The sequence below is a fragment of the Mustela putorius genome, unplaced genomic scaffold (assembly GCF_011764305.1).
Source record: "Mustela putorius furo isolate JIRA1106 unplaced genomic scaffold, ASM1176430v1.1 tig00003962_pilon_pilon_pilon, whole genome shotgun sequence".
Lineage (NCBI taxonomy): Eukaryota > Metazoa > Chordata > Mammalia > Carnivora > Mustelidae > Mustela > Mustela putorius.
Window position 1 is genome coordinate 18032353 of NW_025422106.1, and position 14386 is coordinate 18046738.

Here is a 14386-nt window from a genome sequence, read left to right on the forward strand (position 1 = left end):
CCCGATGAGCTATAGGTGCAAGGATCGTTCCCACCTTTCGAAGAAGGAGCAGAGAGATGTGGCGACGGCGTGCAAGGGTGGAGTTTGGTTTTGAATCCAAACCACCTGTCTCCGGGTGCTTATCATGCAGTTCGTGGGCCACTGAGAAGGAAGCCCAGTTAAGAGTGACAAGGGGGCTGCTTCGGCAATGCCAGTCATTCCCCGGAAGAACCAAGAGAGGACTCTCATTACTGGGTGAGTTCAGAGCCCACCTGGAGATCCTTGGGGCTTTAGTGAGGCACAGACCATGGCCTCTCTCAGAGCTCGTCTGCAGGCCCTCCCTGCTAACCCTGCTTTGCTCTGCCTCCAACTCTCCAAACATGCTGCCGCCCCCAGCCGCCTCCAGCAGCTGATGTCCCACAGGCTTCCTGTTTTTCAGTGGAGGGGGATTTCTCCCCACCCCTACAAGGGGTATTTGGCAGCATCTGAGGACTTTCTTGGTTGTCACAAGTCAGGGACAGGAAGGTGCTACTGGGATTTAGGGAGTGGAAGATGAGGATGCTCCCACCCATGGGCAGCCCCACAAGGAGCCAACCAGCCCCAAACATTCAGCCCAACCGTGCCAAGGTTAAGAAAACCTGCCCTACACTTGCAGTTTGAACAAACCAAGGGGACCTTGGGGAGAGCGGACAGAAGATGGCTTCACAGGGTGCTCTGCAGGGTGGGACCACGTGTCCCACAGTTATGTGCACGCCCTCCTTGACTCCAGCACCAAGCGAGGGAGATGCAGCAAGCAGCTGCGGGCACCCCCAGCCCTATCACAGTCCCCCAGTCTTTTTACCGGCCAGGAGCGTTGGCTGGATCCGTTCATTCGTTCAATCAATCAGCAAGTCTCTCCTGATCATCTCCAACATGCTAAGTATTGTTCTCAGCCTCCAGGATGGAGCCGTGAACAAAACACGTAAAAATCGAGTCACGGAAGACAGACAATAAACCAATCAGGACGTTTATACCGGCGATATACCAGATGGTGATGAGTGTTATGGAGAAAAATAAAGCAGGAGAGAGGACGGAGTGTGCCAGGGAGTTCATTTCCATTTTAAACAGGGTGACATTTGAGCAAAACCTTGAAGAGGGGAAAGGAGCAAGCCAGGTGGACGCCGGGGGAAGAACATTCCAGGCAGAAGGGACGAGAAGCACGAAGCCTGGGGCGGCGGTATGTTTGGAGAGTTTGAGACAGAGCAAAGCAGCGTGAGCAGGGAGGACCTGCAGATGAGCTCTGAGAGAGGACAGGACTGTGCAGGGCAGTGCGGGCCACGGGGGGTGGGGGGACATTGGTACTGTGCCAGATTGAGATGGACGCCAGTGGAGGGCAATGTTAGGAAAACAGTTTACTGGGCACCATGCAGACCAAGGCAGAGGCAGGGAGCCCCATCCATCTTCCAGGTGACTGATGGGCTGCTCGGACCATCGTGGTCGCCGGGACGTAGCAACGTTCTTAGACTCTTGAAAAGATAGATCCCGTGGGTCAGATGTGGGTGAGAGGGAAAGAGAGGAGGAGGCAAAGCTGACTCCAGTATCTGGCCAGAGGAATCTGCAAGGAGGGAGGGAGTTGATAGTAAGCCTTGCGCTGATGTAAGGAAGGCCACGCGTACAGGAGAAAGATGAAGGGTTTGGGAACAGGGCAGACCGGGCTTGACTCAGGGCTCTGCTTCTCAAAGGATACACAGTCACTTAACCTCCAAGAGCTCCCTTCTTTAATCTACAAAGCGGGCACCATGGTGCCTATCTGGTGGGATTGTGATGCGGATCAAAGGAGATCAGGAATGGAAGACCGGCCCAAAATAAAATCCAGGGCCTTTGGCTCAATGACATCATTCTTGACCTTTGTTCTCTTACAGCCATTGACTCGGCTGATGGGCTGAATTCCCTGGGGATGCTTTAGACTGGCGGAATCACAGAAACAGGCACTCCCATTTCCACTGGCCAGGAAGGGGATGGGACTGCTGGCTTCTTCCCTTGGCCAGGCCCCACCTCGTGAGCTAGCACAGGCCTTGAGTCTTTGTCCCACCCTCCAGCGGTGGGATCTCAGACTCAATAAAGCCGTGGCTGCACATTCGAATCACTTAGGTAGCTTTTTTAAAACTTAAGATCCTTGGGGCACCTGGGTGGCTCAGTTGGTTAATCATCTGCCTTCAGCTTGGGTCATGATCCTGGGGTCCTGGGATTGAGTCCCACATCGGCCTCCCTGCTCAGTGGGGAGCCTGCCTCTCCCTCTCCCTCTGCCTGCTCCTCCCCCTTCTTGTGTTCTCTCTCTCTCTCTCTTCTCTGACAAATAAACAAAATATTTTTTAAAAAATTAAGATGCCTTAGCCTCCCCCCAACCCCTGTCTGGCTGACTCAATTATAAGCAGAGCTCAAGAACTGACCATTTTTTAAAGCTCCCCAGATGATTTCAAAGTATAGACAAAATTGCAAAATACTGAATCAAGTTATCATTTGGTCCCATTGTACAGATAAAAAAAAACTGAGGCCCGGAGCAGTTAAGTGACTTCTCCAGGGTCTCTCAGCTCCCAAGTGGCAGAGCCAGGACTTCAAGCCTGAGGCCTTCATGCCACATCACGCCTTAAGTAGAAAGTGCTTGTAATGCCTTTAAGTATGCTTCTGTTGGTCATTAACTCCTTTATAGGAAGACTGGGGGAGGTAGAAAGGGTGAGAGCAAATTAAATCTAAAGGGTTAGGAAGCTCCCGACAAATAAAGCACATATCCACAGTGGTTCCGAAGTCTGAGGGGAGACGGATTCTGCACACAGGAGTCTGGTTTATGGACAACTTCTCCGAGACACATCTGAGGGGCGAACCTAAGACTCCTCGCATCAGGGCCCAGGCCACAGCTGCCAGCCCTCGGGGTGCCTACCTGGTGCTTGGGTCACACAGGTGAAGGTCAGTCTCGGAACTGCCCACGATGACTGGGTCAGCGATTACAGAGCACCCAACAAACGCCAGGCTCAAGGTTGGGTGCTAGGGTCCTCGGTGAGTTAGAGGCCCTTCATGGCAAACGCATGTAGACAGCAGCCCTGTGGCTGCTGTCCGTGTTGACGGAAGTCTCGGGACTCCAGCTGGAGCTGCTGCCTTCATAGGCGGTTCTTGGAGGAAAGATACTAACACCACCGCCCGCAGCTCAGCACAGCCTTTGGAGGTGAAAGACAGCTGGGAAGCTTGGCCCTCAGTAGCCTCCAAGGCGATTAGAAATGCAAATAAGGCACACAGTCGTCGCACACAAGTTTCGAGTTCTCTTGCCGCCTTACAAACCACCTGTTATGAAATTAGAGGGGATTTATTTTTTAATTAATGTGACAGTAATTAGCAGAGAGTTCAGATGCTCAGAACTCGGCCTACATGGGGAGGTAGGCCATGAATAAAGAGTGTGACTTTATTTCTCAAAAAAGTCCCAGGCGTCTTTGGGATTCCGTAAGCGCCCCTCGATGCGTTCAGTTACCTACAGCTGCGTTTGGAACGTATGGCCAAGGTGTGCGTCTTAAAACCAAACAGGGCTGGGGGATAGAGCGCAGGTGTTGGGCTCAGCTGGCCTTGGGGTTGAATCCCACAGCTATTCACACATGGTATAGCCTAAAAAAGGTTTCTTAACTTCTCTGAGCCCCCAATCTCCCCATAGAGATAAGAAGATGGTCATGAGATTGTAGCAATAACTAAGGGGGAAATGGTACGTGGCCCTTTCCCAACTTTTGAAAGAATAAAAAAATAATAATTACTGGCCCACCTGGAAAACACGACTATATCCAAGGACATTGTCTGAGGCTGGGTTTACTGTGGGGTCCTGGTGTGTCCACGACCACCTTGGCTTTGGCACTAAAAGCCCCACATCGTGGGTGAACTGGGAACCCTGGTCACCCTCATTCCCCAGAAAGTGAACCCTGAGATGTGGTTTAGCGTCCAGAATGTCCATCAGGGTCACCCTGGGGATCAGCGCTTGTGACCAGAGGGGAGAGAAGAGATGTCGAACTATGACTTAGGCTCAATGAGAGCTTTGGCCAAGCCCAAAGGCACTCAGAGCTAATCGGCCCTTCAGAGCTAGTCTAAGCAGTGCCTGTGTGGTGGGCAGGGCTGAGTCCCTGGAGAGGGCTGCCTGGAGAAGTTTGATCATATGTGTAGCTGAGGAAGTCCCACCAGAAACCTCTGCCAACAGTGCTCCCAGAAGCAGGCAAGGGGTCTGTCTCTCCTTGAAGAGGGTTGGGGAGACTGTTAGCGTCCACCATTGACATGAAATCAACCCACTGTCCAGAAAAATTACATCACAGAAACCATGAACTATACACCCTATAAAACCATCATTGACATAGAAAATCACAACCTACCTACCATCACCACATCCACGAAATTCCCCACACAACCCTTTCCACCTTCTGACCAAAGGGTGGCCTGTGTTCATGAGTGTAGAGATCATGGCAAGCACTCGAAAAATCAGATCGGTTCCCTGGACTTGCTCTGCTCAGCCTGTGGTCACATTGCCTCCAGATTAGTTTGCCTGAACTTCCTTCTTGGAGGCACGCCGCCCCCCCACTACAGTGGGTAAAGCCAATCTATGCCCCCTCCCTCAAGAAGCACCCCAGAAAGGGCAGAGGACATTTTGGTGAGCAGGGTATTGGGAAGAGAGCCCCACACGCAGAGACAGAGATGTCAAGGACCCAGATGTCCATCCCAACTGTGCCCACCTGGTGCCAGATCCGAGGAGGGTAGTTAGTTGTGAGACTCTGTGTCCGCACCTGCACGGCCAGGATGGTATCCCCGTCCCAGGGTTGCCCTGTAGATCAAGTGAGTTGAAGATGAGAGAGGACGTTATGAGCCACAGGAGCCTGCATATGTGAGAGGAAGAGGAAGGTCAGGGAGGAGGCAGCTAGGAGAAAGTACGCCACCATCCCAGCCTCTGGCAGATATTTCTTCTCCTGAAGATCACCCCTTGGGAGGTGATGAAATGACCTTCTGGCCTGGGAGAAAAAGATTACCATTTCCAGGCTGCTAGATGCCACTTAAAACAAACAAACAAACAAACAAACAAAAAACTATTTAATTGAAAATTTGCCAGTGAAAATTTTAAAAGATAAATACCTTCTGTGTTCTGTGTTGTTCTTTTCTGCGGGACTTCTGAAACCTTTGACCATGCTATTGTGCGTCCTAAGTCACCAAGAAAGTGTGGTGTGCAGGGAATACTGTTTGATTCTTTCCTCGGAGGCTCTCCCTGGGGTCAGTGATCTTGGCTCATTTTGAGAACCCAGGTCTCAAAAATAAAGGCAGATCCCTTAACCTGCTCTGGAAACCTCCATGATCCATGTACTAACCTTCCCCTCCAGGGCTCTCCCTCACCGGCCCTTACAAACCACTTCACTCAATCCTCCTCGCTCACTCCCACATCTGTACATTGGGGGGTATGTCTCCCCTCTTCTTGCCTCGCTTCACTGTCTGTCTGAATCTTCTCATCCTTTGAGACCAAACGCAGAGATGCCTTCAACTTAAAGTTTTCTCCAGGGCCTCAATCTGCTGGTGTTTCATCCGCCTCTGAAACATTCTGAAGCATTTAGTGTCAATGACCTTGCATCAAGAGGCATTTCGTGAAGACATCCGGACTCTTCAGTGGGAGGGGAGGCTCTTCCTGCTTCCTGCAACCCCCTCCCCCAGACCAACCCCTCCATGCTTAGTATGACCTGGTAGTTCTCCACTGGGCAGTGGGAAGAGTAAGTGCATCACTAAATCTGTGTGACCTTGAATGAGATCTATACCCTCTGAACATCAGCTACCTCATCTGTAAAAAGAAAGATAACAGTAGTATCTACTCCATGGAATTGTTTTATTAAAGATCATATGGGGGAAATTCCCAGACGACATGACATTTGGTGGTGGACCCTTAATGGTATCAGTTCCCTTCCACCCCTATTGTTGAAACAAAGTCACTACCAAAGTGGGAAACATTTATCAAGCAACCCTCAAGTGTGAAGCACTTTACTTACATCTTGGGCTTTAGAATTATGACTTGACAGAGTCATTACTCCAGGACTATCATTCTGGAAATGAGAGAGTCACAACAAGAGGGCTTTCCAAGGTCATATATAAATAAGTGGCAGAAATTAAGGCAGGAATGACTTCACTCTGATTAAAGAAGGAACGTCTTGTTCATCAGTGATAAGACCATGGAATGATTGATTATAGGTAGACATGAGGTTGGGTTTCCAAAGATGTTTCAAGAAGAAAATGAACAATGTCTTTTCAGGAGGTGTTAGACATTCCCTTGGAGGCATAGGACCCAATTTCCTGATCCACCAGTTCTGGAATGTTCTGTGAATCTCTCTGATTTCCTGAGCAGCAGGTGGACCATCCGTGCCAAATAAATACGCACCTGCACTGGGCAGGTGGTGGGAGGGAATCTGTTGTCATGATGGGAAATAAAACCCATTTTTCTTCCATTGTTGTCTCTTCTCAGTAATTAACTGGATGCTAATGCCTTCAGTGAAGTTTCCTCCAAAACTGTGGCTGAACTTTAATAAGGTGTACATGGAATTACAGGAGAACAACGTGGCAATCTGAAGCTGAAATGTCAGGAAAGCCGTGTGTCTGTTGCCAACTCCATAAACTTGAGCGAGAAATTCACAAATGCCGGAGAGGTGGCAGAGTGCAGAATTAATGAATCCGTGCATCGGGAATCTCAGAATTAACAAATACTAGAACTTAGTAATGCAATTACCCTAAAATAATTAGCAAGCACCCAGTTCCTTCTCATGAACCTCATAGATTATCTGGAAATGGGAACTTGTCGCAGGGAAACACATCAGGAATGCTGGCCTCGTGCCTGTTCCTTCAAAACCAGTTCCTTTAAGAAGAAGGGAAAGGTGGAAAGAAGACAGAAAGACCAAGAGGAGGGGAGGGGATGCCAAGAGACAGCAAATTAATGCATGAATCAACTTTCAACCTCGCTAGTAATCAATCAAATAATTAAAACAATGAGATTCCATATTTTCCTAAACAAATTGGCAAACATTTGTTTAACATTTAAATCAATTGCTTGTAGGGTTGGAATGAGAAAGACAGTCATACAGTGAGTGCAGGAAGGCCAATTGGTAGGAAGTCTCCGGAAGTGCCTATCAAAACATTAGTTTTCATTCACTCCAAGATGAATTAAGCACCTACTATGCAAAGTGTCGAGAAAGGAGAGTAGATCAGATGTATAGGTTCCCCAATCACGAATGAGGGAATAGCCAACCACACACAAACAATATACAATGGGTACATAAATGATGATTCGCCTATAGAACAGTGTAACTTTGTAATGACTTAAAGTTACATTTGTAAAGCTAATAGCATAGAGGGAGCTCCTGGGTGGTTCAGTCTGTTTAGTGTCCAACTCTTGGTTTCAGCTCAGGTCATGATCTCAGGATTATGAAATCGAGCCCCCTGTTGGGGTCTGCACTGGGTGTGGAGGCTGCTTCTGATTTTCTCTCTCCCTCACCTCCCCCTTGAGTACTCCTGCTCCCACTCTGCCTCTTGTTCTTTCTCTAAAAAATAAAAATAAACGAAGTTATGTTTTAAAAATAAAATAAAAAATGATAGAATAGGAAGACACTCATGTCATAATGCTAAATAAAAAAGACAGGATAGGGGTGCCTGGGTGGCTCAGTCAGTTATGCATTTGCCTTTGACTTGATTCATGATCCCAGGGTCCTGGGATCAAGTCTTGTGTTGGGCTCCTTGCTCCAAGGGGAGCCTGCTTCTCCCTCAGTCTGCGGCTCCCCCTGCTTTTCTGTCAAAACAACAACAACAACAACAACAAAAACCTAAAAAAAAAAAAAAAAAAAGACAGGGGGCACCTGAGTGGCTCAGTGGGTTAAAGCCTCTGCCTTCAGCTCAGGTAATGATCCCAGGGTCCTGGGATCGAGCCCCACATCGGGCTCTCTGCTCAGCAGGGAGCCTGCTTCCCTCCCTTCCTCTCTCTCTGCCTGCCTCTCTGCCTACTTGTGATCCCTGTTAAATAAATAAATAAAATCTTAAAAAAAAAAAAAAGGCAAAAGCTTAAAAAAAAAAAAAGACAGGATAAAAGGCCATCAATGTATACACTTGTGTTTGGAAAAGATGGCTGGAAAAATATCTAAATATTGTGGTTATTACTGTGTTAGGATTCTGGTGATTCTTATTTTCTCCTTTACGTTTCTCTATTTTACATTTTTCTACAAAACAAATGCCAACCATAAGATATGTCTTAACATTTTAATTTTTTCTTATTACTTTTACAATAAAAATATTATTAGCAAGTACTTATTGAGGGCCGAGCAGGACATTGACCTGCATGCTTTCTGATGTGATGGTTTAATTCCCACAGTGAAGCAATAAGGAAGGTGCTCTTATTATCTCCATTTTACAGATAAGGAAACTGAGGCACAGTAAGCCTAAGTAAATGGCACAGTTCCGGAAGTGCAGAACCGCACTCTGATCCAGGCAGTTTGACCTCAGAGACCCTGTGGTCTCAGTCACGATGCACTTTTAAAAGAGGTGCGGGTACGTGAGTGCTCTTCTTCCAGCAGTGCCGTTAAGACTGAATAAGACCATGATGGCTGGGTGGCTCAGTTAGGTTAGGGGCCAACTCCTGATCTCAGCTCAGGTCTTGATCTCAGGGGATCTCAGGAGATCAAGCCCCACATTGGGCTCTGTGCTTAGTGGGGAGTCTCCTTTCCCTCTCCCTCTGGCCCTCCCCACCGCTCACGTGGGTGCTGGATCTGTCTCAAATAAAGAAGTTAGATAAATAAATAAATACATAAATAAAATCTTAAAAAAAAAGATTGAACAAGACCTAAGACCTACATGTGAAGTCAGGAGACTTTAAGTCCTATGTCTGCCACTTCCCAATGACCTTGGGCAGTCCGCTTCTCCTTTCAGAACCCCAATTTACTTTTCTGTGCAATGGGTTTTATCATCCCTGTCCTGAGTAACACGGTGCGTGGCATGTGCCAACGTGTTCTTGTGCAGTCTAACATTCTCTGCAAAGGTCTGGGTACCTCCCTGCCAACCTCATGGGGCTGTGGGCAGGAGAAATGGCATCCCCACAGGAAAGGACCTTATGCAGTAGCCATACTATACCATTGCTTTTACTATTTCACACTTCCCTTCTGCTGGGTTTTTTTGGCTGACCTGAGTCAGCTAGCGAGGGCTAGTTCTTCTCCTGTCTCTGACCCTTTCCAGGCCTTACTTTCCCCTTCTGTTTGGTAGAGAGAAGTATAGACTCCATGACCTCCAAAGTCCCCCCAACTTGGACATCGCAAGCTTCCAAGTGGACACACAGGGCTCGGCATCCCTCGCCCTCCAATCATGACGAGACCAGTGCCAAGGCGGGGAGCTCCCGCTGGGAGAGGGACCCCTCTGAGTCAGGGCCCGATTGGTCTCCATTCTGATGAGTGTTTACAAGTGATGACAGAGGTACCAGGCTCAGTAAATAGGAGACCCCTCCTTCCCCCTGCAAGCCAGCTGAGTCATATTGGCCCTGGCCACGGATTTCACTGAAGTCTGGGGCCATTCAATTAAAACCTATCGCGTCAGTGGCGTAGTGGTTTAACATAGCTGCCTTCCAGTTAAAGCCTATGGTGGAAACAAGAGAAAGATGACTCTGCTTCTGTACCACAGTTTCTCTAGGACAATCCTGCTGTGTCTCATTAAATGTGAAAAATAAATAAATAGATAAATAATGACAGTGCACTGAAAACTTGTTAAGGGACAACAGGTCCTCTGGCCCAAGCAGAGGTGTGTATTAGTGTTATCAAAGTTGGAATTGTTTCTGTTCAGTAAGACATCATCAGCCCACCTGTCCTAGGTATCAACCCTGGCCAGACCTGTGCAGTATCTTTTATCAAACCAGGAAAATGGTTTCTCGTTCCATTTCCATTCAATGTCCACCAGGAAATTCAGATCTGCATCCACAACTCATGTGCAGTTACTAGCTCATCTCAAATGTTGGCCTCTTCCTTGATTTCTAATTTGTGCTTTTTTGGCCATTTTTTGCTGTTCACTTTATATGTTCTAAAATATCTGAGTCTCCTCAAATTGCCTCCAATGATAAAATAATAATAATAATAATAACACTCTCCTCGTATGCCCAACCCCTGTAATATTCTCCTATCAACCTAACCTGCCCCGGACTTGAGATGGGAGCAAACCCTTACTCCAGATGTGGGGTAAAAATAAGCAACCACATTTTCAGTGTGGGGAGTCGGGTTCTGCAAGAGACATCAAGGAGTGAAAGAGAGACAGTAGCAGTAAAAGCAGGACTTGACTGAACCCGCTGGTGGACATCAACACCGATGGTTTCCCCAAGTTCGGTGTGCTTTGGGCTTGGTCCCTTCCCTGAGATGGACTGAAATAATTAAGTGTTCCAAACAGATAGCCTCAGGTCTCTAGCACTTAATCAGGTAGACGTCTGGATCCTTCCAGACGCTTCCTCTGCCTTCCTTCCTCCCAATCTAACTTAACTGCTCTTTGGAATCCAGCCAGCGGGAATCCAAGATCCAGCAGGTCAGGGCTCAGGTGGGACACAGTCTTCTTCAGCGGGCACTGAACGTTCCTCTCAGATCTGCAGGCACACACTGTACTCAAGCATCCTTTGTCCGCCTGACCTGCATGGGGGCTCTCAGCCAGCTTGGGGTCTGGGAAATGGATCTCAGTGTCATATTTTCAGAAATCTAGAGCCAAACTGTTATCCAGTTTTTGACCATGGGCAACTGAGTCAGGTGTTCCCAGGAGGACCCAGAGGGCAGACCTCTCCCACCATTCGGCAGCCCTCCACTGGCCAAGTAAGGCTTCAAACCCCAGCTCTGTGCCTGGATCAAAGGACACGGGCCCCTCCCTAACTCTAGCCTTTCCAAAACATCAAGTTCCTCCTCCAGAACAAGCATATAATTCCTCCCATCTCATCAGTTCTTGTAAGGACCGAAATGAGAGATAAGTTGTCAAAAATCCCAAGCACGGCCCCCAGGAGGTCCACTCGGTCACTCATTCTGCCGTCAGCTGAGGGTAGCCTCTCCTTACCTTCCTCCCTCATTCCAGCAATTTCCAGGGATTTGTCCCTGACTCCGAAGAGGCAGGATGGAGGCTGAGCTCCCTGTCTCCATCTCTGTCGTGACACATGGCACTTGCCTGAGGCCACTGAAGGATATTTTGAGATCCAATTAGAATCTGCTAAAGTGAATGAGATGGGGGCATGTTAAGAGGAGGAAAGGTTTGGGAAACACTGTTCTGAACACTTTGGCGTTTAGCAGTGTGGATCGGCACTGGTGGGGACAGAGGGCTGAGCCAGGCTTCCAGCTTGGCTGCGGGGCTCCGCCGGGCCTGATGCTAGCCCAGGGCACAGTTCCCGGAGGCCAGTGTCTCTGCAAACCAGCGCAAGGAGGAACCTCCCGCCTACAGGAGCTGGCAGAAGAGAGTACCCCGGCATCAATCAGCCCCTATTCTGGGCCAAGCTCTTAACTGTCAGGATTTTGTCAAATCCTCCCAACTTCTTCCTGAGTGAAAGACTATTGCTGCATATTTAGATATGAAAAAAATCGAGATTCTGAAAATGTACATAACTAACATATTGTCAGGAATACGGAAATAGACAAGGGATTTCAAAGAGAGGGCATGTCCTCTGGGGAATTCGTGACCCGTGTTCTGGAAGGCTGCAGAAGCAAATGCAGGGTGCTAAGGTCACCGGAGATCAGTAAGCGCAAGAAGCAATGACTGCCTTCTAGGACCGGGGAAGAAAGGGAAGAAATGTCACCAGAATTGAGTTAGATGCTGCTGCTGGGCAGGTGCTAAGCAGATGATGGCACTCGGTCCGATGGTTCGCAGGTTCGCAGGAGGGGGCACCAGCTGGGGATGAGGTACTCGGCATGCCTGGCATGGCCCTGTTGTTGAGAGCAGCAACAGACGCTGGAGAGACGTGTGTTCTCGATGCTTCAGAGATACTGAGCTCAAAGCTCATGGACAGTCCCTTCTCCGTGCTCTTGCTTCCAGTCCCCCATGAAGCCACCCAGACCTGTCGATCTCCTGGCCAGGGGAGCCTGGGGAATATAGTTTGCACTATCTGAGCCCCATTATCAGAGAAGAAAATCGAGGTTTGGAACCAAGAGACTATATGTAAATCATAACCCCATATATTGAGTAAGAAGAGAGCTGGAATGCTCCAGTATTATATCTGAATGCATACATCTTTTCCACAGTTTCCATTGTTTCCTTTATATATGTTGCCAGATGTGGAATATAGTTTAGAGTTTAAATGGGTTTTTTAAAAATCAGATTATCAAAAACCAACACTGATTTTCCTATTGTTACTATGGAAACTGTTTTCTCTGTTGCTAGGCAATTGAAAGATTAGGTCATGTAAGACTAGTCTAAAGATACAGACTGTCTGTAGAGACCAACAGTCTGGAGGACACTCAACTTTTATCGGGCTCTGTGACCTTGGGCAGGTTGTTTGATCATTCTGACTGTTCTCTGTTCTTCCAAACATGGGATAAAAATAGTTTCCCTCACTGGGCTATTTGGAGGAGTAGGGAAAATATCTGAGAAGCAAAAACAACCATCACAGTGCCTGGCACATCATGGGTTTTCGATAAATCGTACTCTTTAAATTACATGTTAAATGTTTTAAAAAGTATAATTACTTTCCCTCGTGAAATTAATACTATTCAAAACAGACGATTCAGAGCCTCGGGGACTGCAGGAAACTTGAGCACACCGCTGGTCCGGATGCCTCCCTGAGACGTCTACAGACGTCTAAAAAGCCTTATCCCAACTAGACAGCACACATGAACTAGGAATGGGTCAAGTTCCAAGCACACCCCTGCACTACCAGTCTAGTCCACCAGGTGGCATGCCGGCAGGCCTTGCAGGCACAGGAAAAATGGAGAACTAATCCCTCCCTCCTTTAGGTCCCCAAAGACCAGGCGTTCTTCTCTCAGCCCACCACCAAGCCCTTATGGAGATTTTTGGTTTATATGTGGAAGGGAATGGTGAAGCACCAGGATTCAGAAAGACACCCCACCTTGACCTTCAGGACCACAGGCAGTGGCATTCACGCCCAGGGTGACAGGAGCCAGACACTCGGACCTGGCCCCAACAACATCTCATGGACCTTACCTCCTAGAGTATACACATACAGGATGTCCACCAAATCTGGAAACATTGGTGAATACCTAATAAATTATTTATTGCCAGTATATTAAGACCCATGATAAAATCATATCTATTTTTTTTTTTTCTGTGAGCCCCATTGGAGGAAGTGGTCAGTTCTACCTACGTAGAGATGTGGGCATTGGACTGAATCTTGAGAGATGGAGCCAGTTGGACTAAGGGAGAGGAACGTATGCAAAGACCCCAAGAGAGGCTGCTCTCTCTCTCTTTCTCTCTCTCTCTCTTTGAGTACTCCAGGCTGGGCATGCACTGACCTGTTGTGAGTCCAAATTCTTCAGGCAGGAGTCTAATTCTTTACCAAAGGATATGGTTATCCTTTGAAGACAGAGAATGATCTATAAATATTCAGAAGACACTGAGTGATGAGTGGATTCATCTCTGCATGCTAGCTCTTAGCTCCCTACCTTCGTTTCTTTTATCACAGCCCAGTCCTCTGGGTGGACATTCTACCTCGAGACACCATGGAGAGCCCAGTTAATGAGCTAGGTGTCCCAGACGTCTGAGCCTGCTTTCTCAAAGCCTACTTTTTGAGCCCTCACTTCATTTCATTGCCCTCCCCACTCCCAAGATAAGCCTTGCCATTCACTTATTCATTCAAATGATTTTCATTTATTTGAAATTTATTTAAAATAATTCAAATTATTTATTTGAATTAATTTACTTGAATTAATTCATTTCATCGATAGGTGGTATGTACGGAGCCCTCCGTACGTGCCAGGCACCATGCAAAACGCTGAAAAGGGAGGAGACAGATACTTAATCAGATCATCTTACACATTCAGACACATGCCAATAAGGTCCATAAACACAGATACTGTTTTGGTTTTTTAACAAACTGAAGATGTCTTTGTTGACGTCCCGTTTCCAGGCTTTATGGACACCTTGTGTAATTAACACTATGGAAGAAAAAAATTCAGGAGGCTAAGAGGCTGCTTAACAGAGAGACTTAGACCGAGGATTCTGGAATACTACAGTGATAACAACCTCAAGGGAATGAAAGACTGAGGCTCAGGGAGCGTGGGGAATTGCTCACTGTAACCCAGGTCTTGCGTAGCTGGGAGAAACCAAGTCCTTACCTCCTGGTCCAGCCCCCTGAACTCAGAATGTAAATTAGTGAACAAAGTTCTAGCCCAAGGACTGGGAATTCTATCTGCTGGAAGCTACCACCTTCCCTACAACGCCTTCT

At 47.7% G+C, this 14386-nt stretch overlaps 1 protein-coding gene across 2 annotated transcripts in view; it reads left to right on the top strand.

Moving 5' to 3' along the window:
- The window catches only part of ASIC2 (acid sensing ion channel subunit 2), a 962539-nt gene that overhangs the window by 837270 nt on the left and 110883 nt on the right, over positions 1 to 14386 (top strand). The window lies entirely within an intron of this gene.